Here is a 16,781-nt window from a genome sequence, read left to right as displayed (position 1 = left end):
TGACCATGAAGAACCTCATCAGACACTGAATCTACTGAAATCCTGATCTTGGACTTCTCACTTACTAGAGCTGTAGATAACAAACTTCTGCTTTTTAGAAGCCATTCACTTTATGATAATTTGCTATAAGTGCTTATACTAAGAAAGGTGTTTATGAGGAAGCCATAATCAATATCTTCGTCAGTAGTGAAAGACTAAAGTGTTCTGTTTATAGCAGGAACAAGAAAAGATGTCCATTTTGACTATTGCTCTTAAACACTGTACTGGAAATTCTACCAGAGCAAGGAAAAGAAATGTTGCAAATTACAAAGGCAGACACAAAGCTATGTCTAGTTGCAAATTAATTTTACTATATACATATATGTAAAACCCAAAAGAGTGCACATACAAATGCTGGAACTAATATTCAAATTCAGTAATGATACAGATTACAAAATCAACAAGAAAACTATAATTGTATTTTTATATAACAGGAATAAATAAAATGAAAGTTAAGGAGATAACTGCATTTACAATAGTAGTTAGAAGATAACTAAAAAATGTAAGTGATAAATATAGTGATGAAGGAATACGAAGAGGGCATAAGTAAATAGAAAAATATCAGATGTTTATAGAAGAGCAGAAATAATGTGAAGATGTATTATTCAAAATGGTTTTCAGTTTCAGTGCAATTCCTATCATGCCAGTAGTCTTGATTTTTTTGTACTGATGCAAAAGCCAATCATCTACTAAATTGCAATTGTAGGAGAACTTTCTTAGTCTGTTTTATACTGAGAGTACCACAGACTAGGAAAACTATAAAGGAAAGAAATTTCTCAGTTCCTAGGCTGGGACATCTAATGGGTATCAGGCATCTGGCAAGGGCTTCTGTGCTGCATCACAGTGTGGAAGAAGGGAAAATGAGCTTGTACAGAACAGAACGGGAGCAGGAGGGCTCATGTATAGGGAACCTCTTTCCATGAGAACAGCACAATCATTCATGAGGTCAGAGCTCTCAAACTGTTTACCTGCATTAGACCACACTTCTCATTACTGTTGCAGTGGAAATTGTTTCCATTATGTGAATTTTGGGGGCCATAGCCTGAGAATTTTTTTTAAAGATTTTTTTATTTGAAAGACAGTTACAAAGAGAGGTAGAGACAAAGAGGTCTTCCATCCACTGGTTCACTCTCCAGATAGCCACAACGGCTGGAACTGCACTGATCCAAAGCTAGGAACCAGGAGCCAGAAGCTTCTTCTGGGTCTCCCACGTGGGTGCAGGGGCCCAAAGACGTGGGCCATCTTCTGCTATCCCAAGCCATAGCAGAGAGCTGGATTGGAAGAGGAGCAGCTGGGTCTCGAACTGGTGCCCATATGGGATGCTGGCATGTTAGCCCAGGGCTTTAACCCGCTGTGCCACAGCGCCAGCCCCAATAGTCTGAGAATTAACAATTTGGAAAAATAAAGGGGTCTTAGACTGCTGGAATCTAAAACTTAGCACAAAATGTCAGTAATGAAAGCAATGTAGTCTGTCATAAGGATAGTCCAATGGACCAATGTAATAGAATTGAGCTTTAAGAAACAGAACCAAACCTATATGGTAAATTTTTACAAGGGTTGTGAGACCATTCAATGGAGAAAAAATAGTACTTTAAACAGTGCTGGGAAAACTGGATTTCCAACTGCAAAAGAAAAAATGAGGTAGTTCATAACATACGCAAATACTAATCTCAAGTAGACCAAAGACATAAATATGAGGGAACCTCAAAGTTCATCGAAAATTAAAATATTTGGCACCAACATGAATTCATATTTGAATTTCATTTTACCATGGATTTTTTGAAGTATGCTTGTGTAAGTGTTGATCCTGCAAAACTGTGGGAGGCAACTAACATGGTAAATATTTATGCCTGAATTTGGTGATGGATTCTTAGGACACCAAAGCATGAATAACATGCTTTCATAAATAAACAGAATTAAATTTTTGTGTGCCAAAGAGACATTAAGAAATGAAAGTAAAATAACAACATTAAAGGGGAAAAATATTTTAAAGCATTTGTTTTAAGAGCGTAATATACAGATTACATAAAGAATTCTTAAAATTCAACAACAAAAGATAATTCATCCAATCAGAGTCGGCAAAACACTTAAGTAGATTTCTTTACAGAGAGCTATTTGAATAGCCATCAAGTACTTCGATGTTTATGTCATTAGTTTTTGGGAGTTGGAAATCGAATTACGATGAGGTACCACTTTATACATACTAGAAAGACTGCAACTGGACACACACAACAATTCTCTCCTCCCACACACACCAGGAATTGGAAGGATGTGAAAAAAGTAGAACCTAGCACATTAGTGGTGAGAATGTAAAATGGTTTAGTTACTCGGGAAAACAATTTGGATTATCAAAAAGTTGAACATAGTTTATATGATGCTGAAATTCCAACCCTAACTATGTACACAAATTATTAGAAGCAGATGTTCAGAAAAGCACATGTTCACACATTTCATAGCAGGACTATTCCCATGGAGAATAGGTGGAAACAACCCAAAAGTTAATCATCCGGTGAATAGATAATTAAAAAGTGGTATATACATAAAATGAAATGTTACTGTCATAAAAATAAAGCACTATTACAAGCAATATTTAGAACCTCTAAAACATTATGCCATGCAAAGAAAAATGCAACACAAATGTCACAGGTTGTATGATTACATTTACATGAAATAACAAAATAGGTATAATCATAGAAACAGAATGTAGATAGGTGGTTTTCAGGGGCTGGAGAGAGGGAAGAAGCTGTTTAATGAGTACTTGTGAGTGATGGAAAAATTTTGAAACTAGATAAAAGTATTGGCAATACAACACTGTGAATGTACTAAGTACTTAACCGTATTCACTTTTTTCTGTTTTTTTTTTTTTTTTTTTTTTTTTTTTTTTTTTTACAGCACGGACAGTGAGAGAGACAGAGATCTTCCTTTGCCATTGGTTCACCCTCCAATGGCCGCCATGGCCAGAGCACCGCGCTGATCCAATGGCAGGAGCCAGGTACTTATCCTGGTCTCCCATGGGGTGCAGGGCCCAAGCACTTGGGCCATCCTCCACTGCACTCCCTGGCCACAGCAGAGAGCTGGCCTGGAAGAGGGGCAACCAGGACAGAATCCGGCGCCCGGACCGGGACTAGAACCTGGCGTGCCGGCACTGCAAGGCGGAGGATTAGCCTAGTGAGCCACGGCGCCGGCTTATTCGCTTTCAAATTGTTACAGGAATTTCACTTTAAGATATTATTAGAAAAATGACAACTACCTAGTACAGACACAGATTATTGGGTAGCAAAACTGATTTGCGTGCATGGAGATCTTAAATTATATGACACTCATGGAGGTAAAGAGGCTTTCTGAAGCAGTGACTGAGCCTTAGTTGATTTTGCTACCCTGTGGACAGACCACGAAGGTGTTCCCTTTTTTTCTTTGTTTCATCTGCAGGGAGGTGAGAATGGGAGGTGGCTGGTAACAAGTTCGCATATGTTGCTTAACTCAGGAGAAAGATGATGTCTGAGGTCTTGGGCCTAGTATCTGCAAAATGTATAATCATATAATTAAAAGAGTTGATTTTTAACTATACAGTATTTCTTCTTCCACAGATCTTATAATGGTTATTACTTGCTTGACATTTCCCCTTGAATGGTAAATAATACTTGAAATTTATTTAGTTGTTTAGACTTTCCCCCCCCTTAATATTTGCTTCTTTGTAGTAGTTGATCATTAATCAATTTTACTCACTGAAAATATTATAATTAAGATCCCCTGGTCCTAGTTTTCTCTATATAAAAATGATCTGCAGCATAGTATACTGTGAGGACCGTCAATAATATGTCATGGTAATAGTTGGCCTTCTGCTTATTCCATGTCTGAGTAACTCAAATGTCTAGCACTTCTTTTGACACAACTTGCTCTAGGAAACTGAACAAAATATTTTATTTCCACCCAGTTTGAACATGTCAGTTACAATTCTGACCATATCACTATTTCATATTTATTGATCCTATTAATTCTAATGCTCTTTAGTTGATTGTCTTTGATCAGCTCATCTTAAATGTTGGTTTTTTTCTGACACACAAAGTAGTAATAGCATGTTTCTCATTTCCAGGAGGATTTCTTCTCAACCATCTTGGCTAGTTTAAGCCTTATTTTTTTCCATAAGGGGTGTTCCATTATACAAGTTATGATTCAGTCGTAATTGAAGTCTGAGGTTACTATTTAAGGTTTCTGTTGATAGACAAGCAGAAAATCACCTTGTGTCCTTCTGAACAGCATGGAAAGGAAAGACATTTTATGTCAAAGAGGAGAAATGAAGCTTTGAAAACAACTGCTGATATTTTAACTGCTATAGGAATGAATTTTGTGATTTCAAATGCATACAACTGGGTGTCTTGTAGATTTTCGATACACTTTGTCAGACATAGTGATAGCCAGTCCTTCCCCGACCTTCAACTCTACTTCTTTCCTAACCTATTGTGTTTGGCATTTCATTTTATTCATTATATTTTGGCAAGTGTTATATGTGATACTATGCTACTTCACGTCAAGCATGTTGACACAGGTGGTAAGGTTTCCTTGAATGTGTAACATACGTTTAAGCTATGGGCACTCATCAAGCATTTATTCTGCAAGAAGAGCATTGTTTGATGGACTAAGAAAATGATAAGCTGATGTTTGCAAAGACTGTCTGATCTGTCGACATTCATTCACTATATTAAATCATTGTTGACACTTTGTAAATGTCAAGGTGCTTTCTCTCTTAATATGATTTCAAGGGATGTTGAGTTCAAGAAAAAGCCTTGAAAATATTCCAAGTGTTTGGAATCTAGTACATAACATTCCTTTGTGCTGGGTAATTTTACCTAGCAGAATGACAGTTGTGGCCTCTTAAATTCTTTAATGGCTTTATATTTTTATTTTGCCCAAAACATATTTAAGAGTTAAAACCTTTCCATAAATATTGGCATAGTTTTCTTTTTGAAAAGAACACTGTTTTGGCGAACATGAAAGTTGTTTATGGAATTTTAACAGGATATGTGAAACTGGAATATATATAAATACACACATACACTATATATATACACAGATATACATACATACATATGTGTCTTATATATGGTCAAATAACATTCTCGCTACCATTTATTACCAAATGGACATAATGTATATTCAATATATATTTATGTAGTGAATCAAATAACCACATTTAATATAATGTCTTGATAACAAAGAATTTTATCATTTCCAAAAAGTGTTTAAGAAATAATCTATCCATATCACAGCATTTCCTCATTTTTCTGTTATTAAAATTTCTATTTACTTGTTGCAAATAAAATTTCTCTAAGTATTTGGAAAGAAATGGAAAATTGCTGAATTTTTCTTAACTATCAATTTAGGTAAATTTCAGTTTTATCTATTTTAAAGAGAAATATCATGGAATAAGCAAGCATCAATATTAGAGAATAAATATGACAAAAATATTGTTAACAGGGTCTTAAATAGAAGTCATTGGGTCTAACTTTTCCAAGGGTAGCCAGAGTTTTAAAATACATATGAGAATCCCATTAGTTTCCCATGTTAAAATGACAACAAAATTTAGCTAACATTCAAAGTCCTTTCTCTCTTGTATCCATTTCTGATTTTTTTTTTTGTATATTTACCATTTCTCTAAAAAAACTACTCTGTTTAGGATTCTGTCCCGGTTGCCCCTCTTCCAGGCCAGCCCTCTGCTGTGGCCAGGGAGTGCAGTGGAGGATGGCCCAGGTGCTTGGGCCCTGCACCCCATGGGAGACCAGGAAAAGCACCTGGCTCCTGGCTCCTGCCATCGGATCAGCGCGGTGCGCCGGCCGCATCGCGCTGGCCGCGGCGGCCATTGGAGGGTGAACCAACGGCAAAGGAAGACCTTTCTCTCTGTCTCTCTCTCTCTCACTGTCCACTCTGCCTGTCAAAAAAAAAAAAAAAAAAAAAAAAAAAAAAAAAAAAAGAAGTGGGAAGCATGGAAACGAATAAAATTCATTTTAAAGATTGTTTTAGTGGGTAAGGAGAAACTTCAGCAAATTGTATCTTGTTTTATTTAGAAAGATGGATGTTTAGTCGGAAACGGGAGAGGAGGCAAAATGGCAGAATAGGAAGGGAGCACACTGATAGTCCGGGGAGAGACAGTTTAATAAAAGTGGAGATACTGCAGGTTCAAGGAAGAGTAGGGGAGAAAACAGCAGAAGAAATTCTTCCGGAACACGTGATTCACAGTGGACCTGCGTGGAGAGCGTTGGAGCCCACAGTTCGGGACACCAGCGGCAGACTCAACACACCAGCACTGGAAGGCGAGGTGAGCCGAACCTCAATAGCCCGAGACAAAGGCAGGCAAGCAGAGAGAGGAGACTAGAGGGAACGACCCCCGGGGGGAAAAGTTCACCAGGCTAACTGGAAGAGAGAGAGAGAGAGAGAAAAAAAAAAAAGGTGATTGGTACGGACACGGGTTTCTCTCTCTCCGCTCACCTCTCAAGGGTGAACAAGACAAAGAGCAGGCGCCGTCTTGGACATACGTCATAAGCAGAGCGACCTCAGGTCTGCACTGGCCCAGAGCCTAGCAGAAAAACCTGACTCTGGGCAGGGCGAATTAACAGGAGATTAGGACCTAGTAAATTTGTGGTGCTACTGAACTGAGACTGTGAAAAAAGAGACGGTGGGGGAGAGAACTCACGGAATTCACGTGAGCACTCTCCAGAGACGCTACAATTCCGTAACTTTGGCAACCCAGTGGGAGACTGAAGGAGAATTTGAGCCCACTCTGAGGGCAGTACAGATTCCCTGTGTGGTCCTTGGGAAAGAGCTTCCTATCTCTGGCTCCTGTGGGTATATTATTTGCCTGCTAACTACCTCCAACTTAGTTCAGCTGTGTGGAATTACTTCCCTTTTGAATCAAAAAAAGAAAGAGCTCTGTCACGCCTAACCTGGGAGTGTCACCTTTGGCACACCAAACAGAGCTCTCAGGCCACACCCATCTCAAGCCTCTAAGGCTCCATCAAAAACAGACAGTCCACTTAATCTAGAGTCATAGTATAACAAGAAAAAGCACCACAGTGAAGAAACCAAATATCTCCAATATGCCAAATAACAAACGCAAAAACCAAGATAATAGAAACAAGGAAGTCACCATGACGCCCCCAAATGAAAAAGACACCCCAATTCAAGATTATGAAGATGATGAGATAGAAGAAATGCAAGAAGCAGATCTCAAAAAATTGATAAGAACATTAGGAAGTTCTCAAAAACAAATTCTTGAACTACAGAAATCCTTAATGCACAAGGTAGAAAATCTCTCTTGTGAAAATGAAATATTAAGGAGGAATCAAAATGAAACAAAACAACTAGTACAACAGGAAACTGTGATAGTGACGAGAAATCATAATGAAGTGAAGAATTCAATAGATCAAATGAAAAACACAATAGAGAGCCTTACAAACAGAATGGGTGAAGCAGAAGAGAGAATATCGGACTTAGAAGACAGAGAACAGAAAAGGATATAGTCAGACCAAAGAAAAGAAGAGGAAATTAGAAATCTAAAACATATTGTCAGGAATCTTCAGGATACTACTAAAAAACCCAACATTCGGGTTCTAGGAGTTCCTGAAGGCATGGAGAGGGAGAAAGGATTAGAAGGCCTTTTTAGTGAGATATTAGCAGAAAATTTCCCAGGGTTGGAGAAGGACAGAGAAATCCTAGTACAGGAAGTTCACAGAACCCCTAATAAACACGACCAAAAGAGATCCTCACCACGACACGTTGTAATTAAACTCTCCACAGTGAAACATAAAGAAAAGATCCTAAAATGTGCAAGAGAGAAACGTCAAATTACTCTCAGAGGATCTCCAATCAGACTCACAGCTGACTTCTCATCAGAAATCCTACAAGCTAGGAGGGAATGGCGAGATATAGCCCAGGTACTAAGAGAGAACAACTGCCAGCCCAGAATATTATATCCTGCAAAGCTATCATTTGTGAATGAAGGTGAAATAAAGACTTTTCATAGCAAACAGAAATTGAAAGAATTTGTTGCCACTCGTCCAGCCCTGCAAAAGATGCTTAAAGATGTGTTACACACAGAAACACGTTCATCAATATGAAAGAAGGTAAAGGAAGGAAACCTCACAGCAAAAGATCACAGGGAATTCAAAGCATATATTAGAACTTATCTTTGGCAAATGGCAGGGCAAAGTTACCACTTATCATTAGTCACATTGAATGTGAATGGCCTGAACTGTCCAGTTAAAAGACACCGATTGGCTGATTGGGTTAAGGAACAAAACCCATCTATTTGCTGCTTACAAGAAACGCATCTTTCCAATAAAGATCCATACAGACTGAAAGTGAAAGGCTGGAAAAAGATATACCATGCCAACAGAAATGAAAAAAGAGCGGGCGTAGCCATCTTAATATCGGACGACATAAACTTTAACACAAAAACTATTAAGAGTGACAAAGAGGGACACTATATAATGATTAAGGGATCAATACAACAAAAAGATATAACAATTATCAATGTATATGCACCTAACTACAGGGCACCTGTTTATCTAAAAGATTTGTTAACAGACAAAAAGGGAGACTTAGACCCCAATACAATAGTACTGGGGGACTTCAATACTCCACTCTCAGAAATAGACAGATCAACAGGACAGAAGTTCAACAAGGATACAGTAGATTTAAACGACACTATAGCCCAAATGGATCTAACAGATATATACAGAACTTTCATTCCTACAGCTAAACATTTTACATTCTTCTCAGCAGTACATGGAACCTTCTCTAGGATTGACCACATACTAGGCCATAAAGCAAGTCTAAGCAAATTCAAAAGAATTAGAATCATACCATGCAGCTTCTCAGACCTTAAAGGAATGAAGTTGGAAATTAGCAACTCAGGAATCCCTAGAGCATACGCAAACACATGGAGATTGAACAACATGCTCAATGAACAATGGGTCATAGAAGAAATCAAAAGAGAAATCAAAAACTTTCTGGAAGTAAATGAGGATAACAGCACAGCATACCAAAACTTATGGGACTCAGCAAAAGCAGTGTTAAGAGGAAAGTTTATATCAATAGGTGCCTACATCAAGAAATTGGAAAGGCACCAAATAGATGAGCTTTCAATTCACCTCAAGGATCTAGAAAACCTACAGCAAACCAGACCCAAATCTAGTAGGAGAAGAGAAATAATTAAAATCAGAGAAGAAATCAACAGGATTGAATAAAAAAAAAAAAATTACAAAAAATCAGCCAAACGAGGAGCTGGTTTTTTGAAAAAATAAACAAAATTGACACCCCATTGGCCCAACTAACTAAAAAAAGAAAAGACCCAAATCAATAAAATCAGAGATGAAAAAGGAAATGTAACAACAGACACCACAGAAATAAAAAGAATCATCAGAAATTACTACAAGGACCTGTATGCCAGCAAACAGGGAAACCTATCAGAAATGGATAGATTGCTGGACACATGCAACCTACCTAAATTGAACCAGGAAGACATCGAAAACCTAAACAGACCCATAACTGAGACAGAAATTGAAACAGTAATAAAGGCCCTCCCAACAAAGAAAAGCCCAGGACCAGATGGATTCACTGCTGAATTCTACCAGACATTTAAAGAAGAACTGACTCCAATTCTTCTCAAACTATTCAGAACAATCGAAAAAGAGGGAGTCCTCCCAAATTCTTTCTATGAAGCCAGCATCACCTTAATTCCTAAGCCGGAAAAAGATGCAGCACTGAAAGAGAATTACAGACCAATATCCCTGATGAACATAGATGCAAAAATCCTCAATAAAATTCTCGCCAATAGAATGCAACAACACATCAGAAAGATCATCCACCCAGACCAAATGGGATTTATCCCTGGTATGCAGGGATGGTTTAATGTGCGCAAGACAATGAATGTGATACACCACATTAACAGACTGCAGAAGAAAAACCATATGATTATCTCAATAGATGCCGAGAAAGCATTTGATAAAATACAATACCCGTTCATGATGAAAACTCTAAGCAAACTGGGTTTGGAAGGAACATTCCTCAATACAATCAAAGCAATCTATGAAAAACCCACGGCCAACATCCTATTGAATGGGGAAAAGTTGGAAGCATTTCCACTGAGATCTGGTACCAGACAGGGATGCCCACTCTCACCACTGCTATTCAATATAGTTCTGGAAGTTCTAGCCAGAGCTATTAGGCAAGAAAAAGGAATTAAAGGGATACAAATTGGGAAGGAAGAACTCAAACTATCCCTTTTTGCAGATGATATGATTCATTATTTAGGGGACCCCAAGAACTCTACTAAGAGACTATTGGAACTCATAGAAAAGTTTGGCAAAGTAGCAGGGTATAAAATCAATGCACAAAAATCAACAGCCTTTGTATACACAGACAATGCCATGGCTGAGGAAGACCTTCTAAGATCAATCCCATTTACAATAGCTACAAAAACAATCAAATACCTTGGAATAAACTTAACCAAGGACGTTAAAGATCTCTACGATGAAAATTACAAAACCTTAAAGAAAGAAATAGAAGAGGATACCAAGAAATGGAAAAATCTTCCATGCTCATGGATTGGAAGAATCAATATCATCAAAATGTCCATTCTCCCAAAAGCAATTTATAGATTCAATGCAATACCTCAAGATACCGAAGACCTTCATCTCAGATCTGGAAAAAATGGTGCTGAAATTTATATGGAGGCACAAGAGACCTCGAATAGCTAAAGCAATCTTGTACAACAAAAACAAAGCCAGAGGCATCACAATACCAGATTTCAGGACATACTACAGGGCAGTTGTAATCAAAACAGCATGGTACTGGTACAGAAACAGATGGATAGACCAATGGAACAGAATGAAACACCAGAAATCAACCCAAACATCTACAGCCAACTTATATTTGATCAAGGATCTAAAACTAATTCCTGGAGCAAGGACAGTCTATTCAATAAATGGTGCTGGGAAAACTGGATTTCCACGTGCAGAAGCATGAAGCAAGACCCCTACCTTACACCTTACACAAAAATCCACTCAACGTGGATTGAAGACCTAAATCTATGACCTGACACCATCAAGTTACTAGAGAACATTGGAGAAACCCTTCAAGATATTGGCACAGGCAAAGAATTTCTGGAAAAGACCCGGGAGGCACAGGCAGTCAAAGCCAAAATCAACTATTGGGATTGCATCAAATTGAGAGATTTCTGTACTGCAAAAGAAACAGTCAGGAGAGTGAAGAGACAACCGACAGAATGGGAAAAAATATTTGCAAACTATGCAACAGATAAAGGATTAATAACCACAATCTACAAAGAGATCAAGAAACTCCACAAAAACAAAACCAACAACCCACTTAAGAGATGGGCCAAGGACCTCAATAGACATTTTTCAAAAGAGGAAATCCAAATGCCCAACAGGCACATGAAAAAATGTTCAAGATCACTAGCAATCAGGGAAATGCAAATCAAAACCACAATGAGGTTTCACCTCACCCCGGTTAGAATGGCTCACATGCAGAAATCTACCAACAACTGATGCTTGCTACGATGTGGGGAAAAAGGGACACTAACCCACTCTTGGTGGGAATGCAAACTGGTCAAGCCACTATGGAAGTCAGTCTGGAGATTCCTCAGAAACCTGAATATAACCCTACCGTTCGACCCAGCCATCCCACTCCTTGGAATTTACCCAAAGGAATTTAAATTGGCAAACAAAAAAGCGGTCTGCACCCTAATGTTTATTGCAGCTCAATTCACAATAGCCAAGACCTGGAACCAACCTAAATGCCCATTAACGGTAGACTGGATAAAGAAATTATGGGATATGTACTCTTTAGAATACTATACCGCAGTAAGAAACAATGAAATCAGTCATTCGCAACAAAATGGAGGAATCTGGAACACATCATGCTGAGTGAAATAAGCCAGTCCCAAAGGGACAAATACCATATGTTCTCCCTGATCGGTGACAACTGACTGAACACCAAAAAGGAAACCTGTTGAAATGAAATGGACACTATGGGAAACGGTGACTTGATCAGCATAGCCCTGACTGTTAATGAACAACTTAATACATTATCCCTCTTAGTAGGTTTTTTGTCTGTTCTACTTAATATGACTGGTTTAATTCTGTAATTAATACACAATTATTCTTAAGTGTTGAAATTTAACTGAAATGTGATCCCTGTTAAACATAAGAGTGGGAATAAGAGAGGGAAGAGATGTACAATTTGGGACATGCTCAATTGGACTTGCCCCAAATGGTAGAGTTAGATACATACCAGGGGATTCCAATACAATCCCATCAAGGTGGCATGTACCAATGCCATCTCACTAGTCCAAGTGATCAATTTCAGTTCACAATTGATCATAATGAAAGGACTAAAAGTCAAAGGAAGCACATAAACAAGTCTAGTACCTGATAATACTAACCGATAGAATAAATAAAGGGGAGAGTGATCCAACATGGGAAGCTAGATACTCAGCAGACTCATAGAATGGCGGATGTCCTAAATAGCACTCTGGCCTCAGAATCAGCCCTAAAGGCATTCCGATCTGGCTGAAAAGCCCATGAGAGTATTTCAGGCATGGAAAGCCAAGACACTCTGGGGGGGAAAAAAAAAAAAAAAAAAAAAAAAACCAACCCTAAATGAAAGATCTCTGTGAGTGAGATCCCAGTGGAAAGAACAGGTCTTCAAAGAAGGAGGTACCTTTCTCTGAAGGGAGGAGAGAACCTCCACTTTGACTATGACCTTGTCTAAACAAGATAAGTGTCGGAGAACTCAAGGGGCTTCCATAGCCTTGGAAACTCATGACTGGTGCATAGGGAGATTACTGATGCCATAAACAGGAGTGTAAATTGGTAAAGACAACAACAGGAGTCACTGTGCACTTACTCCTCATGTAGGATCTCTGTCCTTAATGTGCTGTACATTGAGACTTAATGCTATAATGAGTACTCAAACAGTATATTTCGCTTTGTGTTTCTATGGGGGTGCAAACTGTTGAAATCTTTACTTAATGTATACTAAACTGATCTTCTGTTAAAAAAAAAAAGAAGAAGAAATTAGCAATTCCCAGCTTGACTCTAGCTGGGATTAAACATGACAATAGTTCTGATCTGATTTCTTTTTCATTTAAAAAATCATCTTATTTTTCACTTTATGTTTCTGTGTGGGAGCAAACTGTTGAAATCCTTACTTAATGTATGCTAAACTGATCTTCTGTATATAAAGAGAATTGAAAATGAATCTTGATGTGAATGGAAGGGGAGAGGGAATGGGAAAAGGGAGGGTTGTGGGTGGGAGGGACGTTATGTGGGGGAAGCCATTGTAATCCATAAGCGGTACTTTGGAAATTTATATTCATTAAATAAAAGTTTAAAAAAAAAGATGGATGTTTAATGTGTCAGGATAGTGTATCCAGAGTCAGAAGTATGAAATTGTATTTCTGATTCTAGCTTAGTTGCTAGCTATGACAATTACCCCAAATATTTTGGCTTCTGAAAAACTGAAGCTAGTGTTTCTTGTTGAAAATTAAATATGGAATATTGTTTATATAATATCTAGTACTGTTAATATAAGTTTTCTGTAAACAGCATTATATGTTATATAAAATGTTTTTATAAATGAGTATGAATGTTTACACTCATGAAACATCATTACTGTTATTCCCATTTATTATGTAATGGTAGAATGTTTGAATGCCTTGATTAGGATGGACAGTAATAAACCTAGTCAGTATTTAGTTAAATTTAATTTAAAACTCTACACCACAGAATAAGCACGGAAAATGATACAGAAAGTAAAGAAGTACATTCCTATGAAAGAGTATAACTTGGTATGTGCAATATTCCATTAAAGTAGTTCTTTCAGAGAGAACGTTAATGTTTAATAACCAGCATCCAACGCAAAACCTTGGCATAGAACAGATGCTAAAAACTGTTTAAGTGAATTCACCTGATATTGCCAATGACCCTACATACATTCCAAAATTTCTTATAAAATTCTAGGGAATACATGAGCTGCTATTGTTATCTCTGGTTGGATTCCATATCCAGTTTTGGAAGCAGTTGATAAAAGGCAAAGGCGGTTTAAGGAGGGGGAAATGTCTTCAGAAAGGTGAGGGAGATGGGAAAACTCTCTACAAGGGACAGTGGAAGACACCCTCGGTTGCTTTAGGAGGACCAAGAAGCTGCTGAACAACAAGATCTATCAGAGGGAGTTGGACCAAGCTTCATGCAGATTTTCTGAAACTTGAGATGTGCTAAATTGATAGATACTACCATATATGATTGAACTCTTTTTTTAAAAAAATTATTTATTGGAAAGGCAGAGTTAGGGTGAGTTAGATCTTCAGTCTGCTGGTTCACTCCCAAACTGCCACAGCAGCTGAAGCCAGGATCCCAGAACTTCTTCCAGGTCTCTGACGTGGGTGCAAGGGCCCGTGGACTTGGATCATCTTGTGCTGCTATCCAAGGCACATTACTAGGATAATTGGGACTCGAACCGGCACCCATAAGGGATGTTGGCTTCGCAGCTGATGGCTTAACCTGTTAAACCACAATGCTGGCCCCAAAAATGATTAAACTCTTAAAGTGATGAGAGAAAAAAACAACAGTGACAAAAACTTGAGGTGCACAATACAAAACAACAGTTATACAAAAACTTGAGGTGCACAATGCTAGAATGATTGAGACTATAAATTCAGGTGCCACATTTTTGTATGGATTCTTTAGCCAACTGATCTACATCTGCACATCTATATTATAAAATTAATTTGATTGGATATAATGAGCATACACTAAACACCAGAATTTACACTAGCATCTGGCAATGTGTGTTTATGCATGTTTGCTAGCATCAAGTTCTTCATTTTCAAGGAGTTAAAAATTATGGCAGAAAAGTATACATAATTGAAATAAACTAAAAAAATGCTGTTTAATAAATGCTCTCTATTACTGGTTTTGAATATTTACCAAGAGGATTTTGAAGGTTAGTAGTGTTTTCAAATACTAGGAAAGCTAATTGGACTAAATCCAGAATATCTTAAGCTAAACACTCACTATGTTTCTATATAGAAAGATGACTGAAAAAGTAACCTCCGCTTGATGAAAGTTATATGCTGAATTAACGCTGCAGCCTTCATCTGTAAAGACTGGCCTCCTTTGCAAAGTGCCCCTTACAGCACTCTGACTTGCATGGGACAGTCATAGGAAGAGAAGTGGGGAAGAGAGAAGAGTGCCTCAATCAGCACCTGGGATATGAAGAATCAATGTGTGAAGGGCTGGTGCCCTTCTAATGAACAGTGAAATGGACCTTGGCTTTTGAAACATGGAAATGTGTTATTTGGCCTAAAAGCTTTCTGAGAACAATTTCAGTAACATTCATTATCGTTTCAGATTGAATGACAAGGGGACAAAGCTGGGAAGACAACCTCACTCACAAGGAATTTTTCAAAATTCTTGACCTTAAGGCATGTGAATTAGCTTGTTTGATTTCAATCTTGTATACTGGCCATCATAAAAGAAATTCCAGTTCCACTGTTTACTGAGTCATTATAGCTCAAAATAATATACTATGTACTGCCTAATAAACGGGAGGAGAGGAACCACTGGGCTCCAAACATGAAGAAAAGTTGAGGAAATCAAAATAGCAATAGCTTGACCTGATCATCTTGTGTTTAAATATTGCACTGTGGGGCTGGCGCTGTGGTATGTGGGTAAAGCCACTGCCTGCAGTGTTATGGCATCTGATGTGGGCACCGGTTTGAGTCCCGGCTGCTGCTCTTCTGATCTTGCTCTCTGATATGGCCTGGGAAAGCAGTGGAAATTGGCCCAATCCTTGGACTCCTGCACCTGCATGGGAGACTCAGAGGAAGCTCCTGGCTCTTGGCTCCACATCGGCCCATCTCCGGCTGTTGTGGCTGTCTAGGGAGTGGCCCACTGGTTGGAAGACCTCTAACTGCCTTTCGAATAAATAAGTAAGTTGTTACAAAAATTCTGTTGTACCCCGTAAAAATGTACGCATGATACATAAATGTTCATACAACATTTTGTAAGACCAAAAGAAAATGAAAAGAATGGCAGATAAGTGGTTGCCTGATAATTGGTATTGGTGATATACTGTTTCCTGATAATAGTTACATGAACGTATACAATTGTGGTAACTCAGCACTCTTTATATGTAAAGTAAGTGAATATTATTGTTTGTTAAACTTATAAATAGAGGGGCAAACATTGTGGCACAGCAGTTAAGCCACCACTTCTAACTCCAGCATCCCATATCAGAGTGCTGGTTGGAGTAATATTTTTGATAATGCGACTGGGAAAGCAACAGAAAATGGCACAAATACTTGGAGCTCTACCACCTATGTGGATTCTTGGCTTAGTCCTGGACCAACTCTGGATGTTGTGAACATTTGTGGTATGGACTGGTTGATGGAAGATTTTATCTGTCTCTGTCATTCTGCCTTTTAAATAAGTAAATTAAACAATCTAAAAAAATTGAAAAGGATTTTGAGACTATATCCACACATTTTAAAGAGAAAATGAACCAAATCATTGAATAAATAAATAAAATACAAATGTAAGGAATCTATAAAAAATAAGTCACAGAGAAAATAAGCAATGATGAGCATTTGGTATAGGGTCAAGATAGTGGCTAAGACACATCACATCCCATACTGGAGTACCTTAGATTTCCAGTTGTGGCTC

Source organism: Oryctolagus cuniculus, chromosome 14, assembly GCF_964237555.1.
Source record: "Oryctolagus cuniculus chromosome 14, mOryCun1.1, whole genome shotgun sequence".
Classification (NCBI taxonomy): Eukaryota; Metazoa; Chordata; class Mammalia; order Lagomorpha; family Leporidae; genus Oryctolagus; species Oryctolagus cuniculus.
The sequence above is the reverse complement of the archived record's forward strand: the minus strand, read 5'-3'. Positions refer to the sequence as shown.